At 40.2% G+C, this 7,570-nt stretch overlaps 1 non-coding gene across 1 annotated transcript; it reads left to right on the plus strand.

Annotated features, from left to right (window-relative positions):
* Window positions 1-1,311: 1,311 nt before the first annotated feature.
* LOC112739732 (small nucleolar RNA R71) lies at window positions 1,312-1,415 on the plus strand. The gene has a single exon (XR_003170668.1). It is a non-coding gene; the product is annotated as a small nucleolar RNA R71 (small nucleolar RNA).
* The last annotated feature ends 6,155 nt before the right edge of the window (window positions 1,416-7,570 follow it).

A 7,570-nucleotide genomic window follows, 5' to 3' on the forward strand; every position in this document is an offset into this window, starting at 1 on the left:
ATTTTTGTTTCCCCTATGATGCAAGGGATATGAAAACTTCCTGGGTCCGTTTTCTTAGAGAGTGTGTCCTTCTTGATGAGAGCACTGCATTCTTTGTTCATTGTTACCGTTTGTCCTCCCTTCAAAACTCTTTTCTTGCTTAACAATTCCTTTAAATACTTGATGTGTGTAGGCGTTTGATGGAGAATCTCAAGAAAGGGAATATTGACATGGAGAGAGTTAAATGTCTCTAAAAACCTTGAATAGGTTTTCCCTTTTTCACCTCCTCCTAACCTCTGAGGAAATGGTGCTTTTGGTTGGTATATTTCCAGCATGCCTTTTTGCAGTTCCTTGGCTTGCTCAGTTCCACTTTCCTGCTTAACTTCTTCTACACCTTCCTTCAAGATTTCTGGCTCCTGCTCTGAGGGCCTGATTCCTTCTTCTTTTGAAACTTCCTTCAATATGGTGATGGCCTTGCATTCTTCCCATCTCACTCTCTTTTGTTCCCCTTTAGGATTCTTTTCTGTGTCACTAGGGAACACTGCAGTTGATTTGACGGCCTGTTGAGATAGCTCTCCTACTTGAGACTCCATCCTCTTGAGTTTTTCACCATGGTTTCTTAAGGTAGCTCTCACATCATCCCTGAAGCTTTTCAATTCGGTTATGTCTTGACTCATGGTTGCCATCATTCCTTCTATCCGGTTTAATTGATCTTGAAATTGTTGGTTCGGATTAAGTTGGGTAGGTTGATTATTTTGGCTATGATATGATGGTTGGGGGTAAGTGTTTTGTGTGGTTTGGTATGATCTTTGGTTGGAGTTTTGGTATGTGGAATTGTTATGTTGGTTGTGGTTGTAAGGTTTGTGGTTTTGTGGTTGGGTTTGTTGGTTCCCCCACCCAAAGTTTGGGTGATTTTTCCATCCTGGGTTGTAAGTGTTGGAATGTGGATCATATGATTGCCTTTGTTGGTTTCCCACATAGTTGGCCTCTTCCCAATCACCTCCTTCAATGCTTACTTCCTCTTGATCTTGTGTGTGTATTGCAGCCACTTGCTTTGTTTCTAATTGCCTGGTAAGCTCTGCTAGTTGCTTGGCAAACACCTTGTTTTGGGCTAGAATTGTATCAACATGGTTCAGCTCCATGACTCCCTTAGTGTTGTGCCTTTCTGATGCATAGTAGTACTCATTCTCAGCCACTGTCTCAATCACTTCAATGGCCTCTTCCACAGTCTTTTTCCTGTTCAATGAACCTCCTGATGAATGGTCTACAGCCTTCCTTGATTCATAAGAGAGTCCATCATAGAAAATATGCAATTGCACCCAATCATGGAACATGTCTGGTGGGCATTTCCTTGTCAAGTCCTTGAATCTCTCCCATGCCTCGTAGAGAGTTTCACCATCTTGTTGTCTAAAAGTCTGAACCTCAGATCGAAGCCTATTGACCTTTTGTGGGGGGTAGAAACGTGCCAGAAACTTGCTTTCCACCTCATCCCATGTTGTTAGACTCCCCCTTGGGAATGATTCCAGCCACTTAGCTGCCTTGTCCCTAAGTGAAAATGGGAACAAAAGCAGTTTATATGCATCTTCCTGGACTCCATTGGACTTCACAGTGTCACAAATTCTCAGGAATTTTGTGAGATGTTGGTTGGGATCTTCATTAGCACTTCCACCAAATGAACAATGATTCTCCACCAGTGATATTAGCTGTGGTTTGAGCTCGAAATTATTGGCCTGAATGGGTGGTTTCTGGATGCTGCTACCACAATTCCCAGAGGTTGGGTTTATGTATGAACTAAGAACCCTCCTCTCAGGAATGGCATTGTTTCCATCGGCTCTCTCATGGTTGTGAACTTCTCTATCCATGTTGAGATCTAAAGCTTCCTCAAAATTGTCCTCAGATTCTCCTTCAGATTCCTCTTCTCCCACTACTCTTTTCCCTCTTGCTTCCCTTCTAAGTCTATGAAGGGTCCTCTCTGGTTCGGTATATGGAGGAGTTGATGTCTCTCCTCTCCTACCTGTCATACAAGAACACAACACAGGCAACAAACAAGTGAAATACTCTTGGTTAATGGAAGAGTATGGTTAGAGCAATTGAGGAATTAATTCAAACAGTTAGTGAGTCAGTGAGTTAGTTGCTTGAATTTAAAGGCATAAAGAAAGAAAGCATGTAACAGAGTGCAAAAATTAAAATTCAACAAATAACTTGTACTGAATTATTCAAAACAGAAAAAAAATGCTCAATCTAGTTAACTTCCAATTTGAGAATTGTCAATCGAAAACCAATCCCCGGCAACGGCGCCATAAACTTGATGCGCATAAACTAGTTATGCTACGATTTAGGAAATTGCACGATCGGCAAAATTCCTTCCGGCAAGTGCACCGGTTATCGTCAAGTAAAAACTCACAATAGAGTGAGGTCGAATCCCACAAGGATTGGTTGAGTGAGCAATTCGGATTAGAAGTGTGTTCTAGTTGAGCGGAATCAAGATTGAGATGAGAATTGCGGAATGTAAAATTGGCGGGAAAAGTAAATGACAAGAAATTGAAATGGCGGAATCTTAAATTGCATGAATTAAAGAGCAGAAACTAAATTGCTGAAATTAAAAGGGAATGGGGGTGATTGCATGAATTGAGTTGCAGAATGTAAAGAGAAGATGTAAATCAGAATTGGGGGATTCATTGGGTTATAGGAGATATTGAGATCTCCGAATCAAAACATGTTTATCTCTTCCTCAAGAAATGCGTTCATTGAATTTTGCTTGGCAATCTTATATGATTGGATCCCAATCCCTTGGCTCACCAATTCTCTCTAAAAATGAACAAATTCCCAATCCCTTGGTTTAAATGTTCATAAGAAGAGATGATGCTCGATCACTGATTATACCACACAGTTTCATGAACCACAATTTGGTAGGATTACATGTCACAATATCCATCCAAACCCCAATCCAATTCACTGTGAGAAAGCTTCTCTAGCATGAATCCTCCATTCCTTTCCCAAGGTTCCGAAGGATTCCAATTATGGGTAGTTTCTTTCCCAAGACAACTACCCAATGGAATTAGATCGAGAAGCTTTCTAACAAAATTCAAGAGAAAAGATTGAAGAAGAAGATAAACTATTATTGATTCATTGAATTACAATAGAGCTCCCTAACCCAATGAAAGGGGGTTTAGTGAGTCATAGCTCTGAATTCAATTACAAAGATATGAAAACTAGCTCAAAGTGAAGGTAAAAGTGAAGGTCAAGTCCTTTCTCACTTAAATTCTATCCTATTTATACACTTTCTATATTGAGCTTCTGTTGTGTTTCTTGGGCTTTGAGGCCTCTCCCTGCTTTCCTTTTGCCTTGGGTTTATGATCCATAATCTTGATGAGGCTGCTGATCCAAATTCTGTAACATTCATTGAGCCAACTTAGTGATAATCAAATAATGGCACATGACTCAATAAATTGAAATTTCAGACTCATCAATCCTTCAGGCCCAATCCCATAAACCATGATATTCAATTGGGTTTCATACTAGAATAAGTTTAAGTTAATGTTTGTGCTCAAATACTAACTTAAACCACAATATTTTTGGTCCAGAAACCTTTTCCAAGAGTGGCGTTTAAGTTGCAGTTTAAGCTTAAACGCCAGACACTTCCAGTGAGGCCTTTTGTAGAAGCACGTTTAAGCTTCAGTTTAAGGTTAAACTGAAGCTTAAACGTGGAAATGGAAGAAGGCAGCCCTGGAGAGTCATGTAGTCGAACACGTTTAAGCTTCAGTTTAAGGTTAAACTGAAGCTTAAACGTGGATATAGGAAGGGCAGCCCTGGAGGTCGAACACGTTTAACCTCCAGTTTAAGGTTAAACTGGAGGTTAAACGTGGAAATGGAAGGAGGCATCCTGGAGGTCGAACACGTTTAACCTCCAGTTTAAGGTTAAACTGGAGGTTAAACGTGGAAGCTTAGAAGGGTGGCCCTGGAGGTGTCGAACACGTTTAAGCTCCAGTTTGAGGTCAAACTGGAGCTTAAACGTGGAAATGGAGAGAGCAACCCTGGAGGAGAAAACTTGGTCGAACACGTTTAAGCTCCAGTTTGAGGTCAAACTGGAGCTTAAACGTGGAAATGGCTCCCTGGTGCTTTTCCCATTCTGGCGTTTAACCTCCAGTTTAAGGTTAAACTGGAGGTTAAACGTGGAACTCCTTCCTGAGTGGCATTATCATTCTGGCATTTAACCTCCAGTTTAAGGTTAAACTGGAGGTTAAACTTCAATTCCAGCATTTCTTAGCCTTCCTGATTCTGGCGTTTAAGCTCCAGTTTAAGCTTAAACTGGAACTTAAACTCCACATGTGATATTCAAGCTTCCTTTATTGATTTTGTTGCTTCCTTGCTTAGCCTCTTCTTCCCTGAAATCATCCAAACAATTGCATCAAAGTCTTGCAAAATTTCATGAGAAATCTTCCATTCATAGCATTCAAGTAATATAACTAAAACTCATGGAATTTGCATCAAAATCATATTGTTTGGATGGTTCATTGCTTTGTTATTCTTTTAACCATTCTTGGTTACTTTAAGCTCAAGAAAATGCATAAAACCACTAAAACTAACAGAAAAATACTAGTGAAACTAGCCTAAGATGCCTTGGCATCACTTATAGCACGAAGATTCTGATTAAGAGATCAAAGAGATAATCATTTAATCGAAGGTAGAACGGAAGTGGTTGTCAGGCACGCGTTCATAGGGAATGATGATGATTGTCACGTTCATCACATTCATGTTGAAGTGCGAATGAATATCTTAGAAGCGGAATAAGTTGAATTGAATAGAGAAACAGTAGTACTTTGCATTAATTCATGAGGAACAGCAGAGCTCCACACCTTAATCTATGGAGTGTAGAAACTCTACCGTTAAAAATACATAAGTGAAAGGTTCAGGCATGGCCGAATGGCCAGCCCCCAAAACGTGATCACTATGATCCTAAGATGAACTAAAAATTATAAGATGTCTAATACAATAGTAAAAAGTCCTATTTATACTAAACTAGTTACTAGGGTTTACAGAAGTAAGTAATTGATGCATAAATCCACTTCCGGGGCCCACTTGGTGTGTGCTTGGACTGAGCTTGAATGTTACACGTGCAGAGGCTCTTTCTGGAGTTGAACGCCAGGTTGTAACGTGTTTCTGGCGTTCAACTCTGGTTCGTGACGTGTTTCTGGCGTTCAACTCTGGTTTGTGACGTGTTTCTGGCGTTTAACTCTAGACAGCAGCGTAGAACTGGCGTTCAACGCTCTTTTGCATCATCTAAACTCGGCCAAAGTATGGACTATTATATATTGCTGGAAAGCCCTGGATGTCTAATTTCCAACGCAATTAGAAGCGTGCCATTTTGAGTTCTGTAGCTACAGAAAATCCACTTTGAGTGCAGGGAGGTCAGAATCCAACAGCATCAGCAGTCCTTCTTCAACCTCTGAATCTGATTTTTGCTCAAGTCCCTCAATTTCAGCCAGAAAATACTTGAAATCACAAAAAAACACACAAACTCATAGTAAAATCCAGAAATATGAATTTAACATAAAAACTATTGAAAACATCCCTAAAAGTAACTAGATCCTACTAAAAACATACTAAAAACAATGCCAAAAAGCGTATAAATTATCCGCTCATCACCTGGCCTTTCAACAAATGGGGACTCGATATACTCGGACCATTTTGTACAGTACCGGGTCAGGTAAAGTTCCTAGTTGTTGCAATTGACTATTTTTCAAAATGGGTTGAAGCCCAATCTTTGGCGAAAATCACATCCCAACAAATTATCTCTTTCATTTGGAGAAATATTATCTGCCGTTTCGGCATTCCCCAACACATTATCACTGACAATGGTCGCTAGTTTGCCGATCAAAAATTTCAAGCTTTTTTGCAGGGCCTCAAAGTCAGACAGCACTTTGCTTCCGTCGAGCATCCTCAGACAAACGGACTCACGGAGGCAGCAAATAAGGTCATATTACATGCACTCAAAAAGAAACTAGATGACACCAAAGGGCTATGGGCCGATCTAATACCTGAAGTCATTTGGGGATACAACACAACACAGCAATCATCAACCAAGGAAACACCATTCCGTTTGGTCTACGGCTCCGAAGCTATGATACCACTAGAAGTCTCGCAGAAGTCGCTCAGAGTTCACCTCGATCGCCAAGATGAAGCTCGGCAAATCGACCTTGATGTCATTGAAGAAATAAGAGACCTATCCACACTACGCTAACTCGCAACACAGCAAGCACTTGCCCGTCAACATAACAGATCATTAAGAAGCCGAACATTTACAAAAGGCGATTTGGTGCTTCGCAAAACGGAGGTTGCACGAAAACCACCCACCCACGGAAAGCTCGCCACAAACTGGGACGTCCCGTACCGAGTAACAGAAGTCCTCGGCAACGGAGCTTATAGAATAGAAACTTTAAATGGTACAGTCTTACCTAATACTTGGAATGTTTCCTCTCTAAAGAAATTTTATAGTTAAAAGTCGGGGACAGGCTTGTACTCTTTTTCCTACTACCAAGATTTTTCCCAAACAAGGGTTTTGCTTGGAGAGGTTTTAACGAGGCTAGCCTACCTGCACCTTTGTACCCAAAGGTTCATCAAAATTAATGCATACAGTCTATCTGCAAACATAAACTAAAGCTCTATGCATCAATTATCTTCGCCTTCTCAAACTTCAACTACAATCGCAAACTTCGTCTACTATCAAAATCCAAAAATGACGAACATATTTTTTCAAATCCAAAAATACTCGGCATTACTATAGTGAACAAATACGGAATATTCTGAAATAGATATTCCAACCAAATAAGCAAATAGCTTTTTTCAAAAGCATTCAACCAACAACACCAGCAATAACATATCAAAAACATTCAAACAAATCCATTAGCATAGCTACTACAAGTACTTATAACAAAGTCTAAAACATTACAATCCAAACCATAACTTCAAAAACAACCAAAACATTCATCAGAATGGAACATATACAAAATATCAAGAACACAACCTACACATTCTCAGCCTCATCTTCAGCAACACCATCATCTTCAACCATTTTTCCGTCACGAACAATTTTCCTAGGATCCATCTGAGACAGATCAGCCTCCGGAGCTAAGAACTTCGCCTGCAAGTATGCCCTTTCAAACCCTTCAACAAAGGAATCCAAAATCTCATCACTCTTCTTGTTTTCCATCTCTTTAAGCCGAGCAGTAACCTCAATCAACCGAGATTCCATCCTCGCCAAATCACTTTCCTTTTTCTTCAAATCTTTGACATCCTTAGCATAATTATCTTTAGTCTCCTTCATCAACTTCTCAGCACTACTCAACTTATTCTCAAGCTCGGCAACAACAGATTTAGTCTTCCTAAGTTCTTCTTTCACCAAAGAAAGATCCTCCTTCTCCACAGAAGCCCTTTTGTGCTTTAACTCTTGGCTCCGCCCAAGATTGGCTAGGCGCAAACCCACAACCTAAGAAAAAATTACCAATACAGCTCAAAAACAAATTTTTCCTACAACAACATAAAAGAACAAACAAACTCAGAACATACCTGCATGTATTGCCCGATCACCGGT

The sequence above is a fragment of the Arachis hypogaea genome, chromosome 13 (genome assembly GCF_003086295.3).
Source record: "Arachis hypogaea cultivar Tifrunner chromosome 13, arahy.Tifrunner.gnm2.J5K5, whole genome shotgun sequence".
Taxonomy (NCBI): Eukaryota; Viridiplantae; Streptophyta; class Magnoliopsida; order Fabales; family Fabaceae; genus Arachis; species Arachis hypogaea.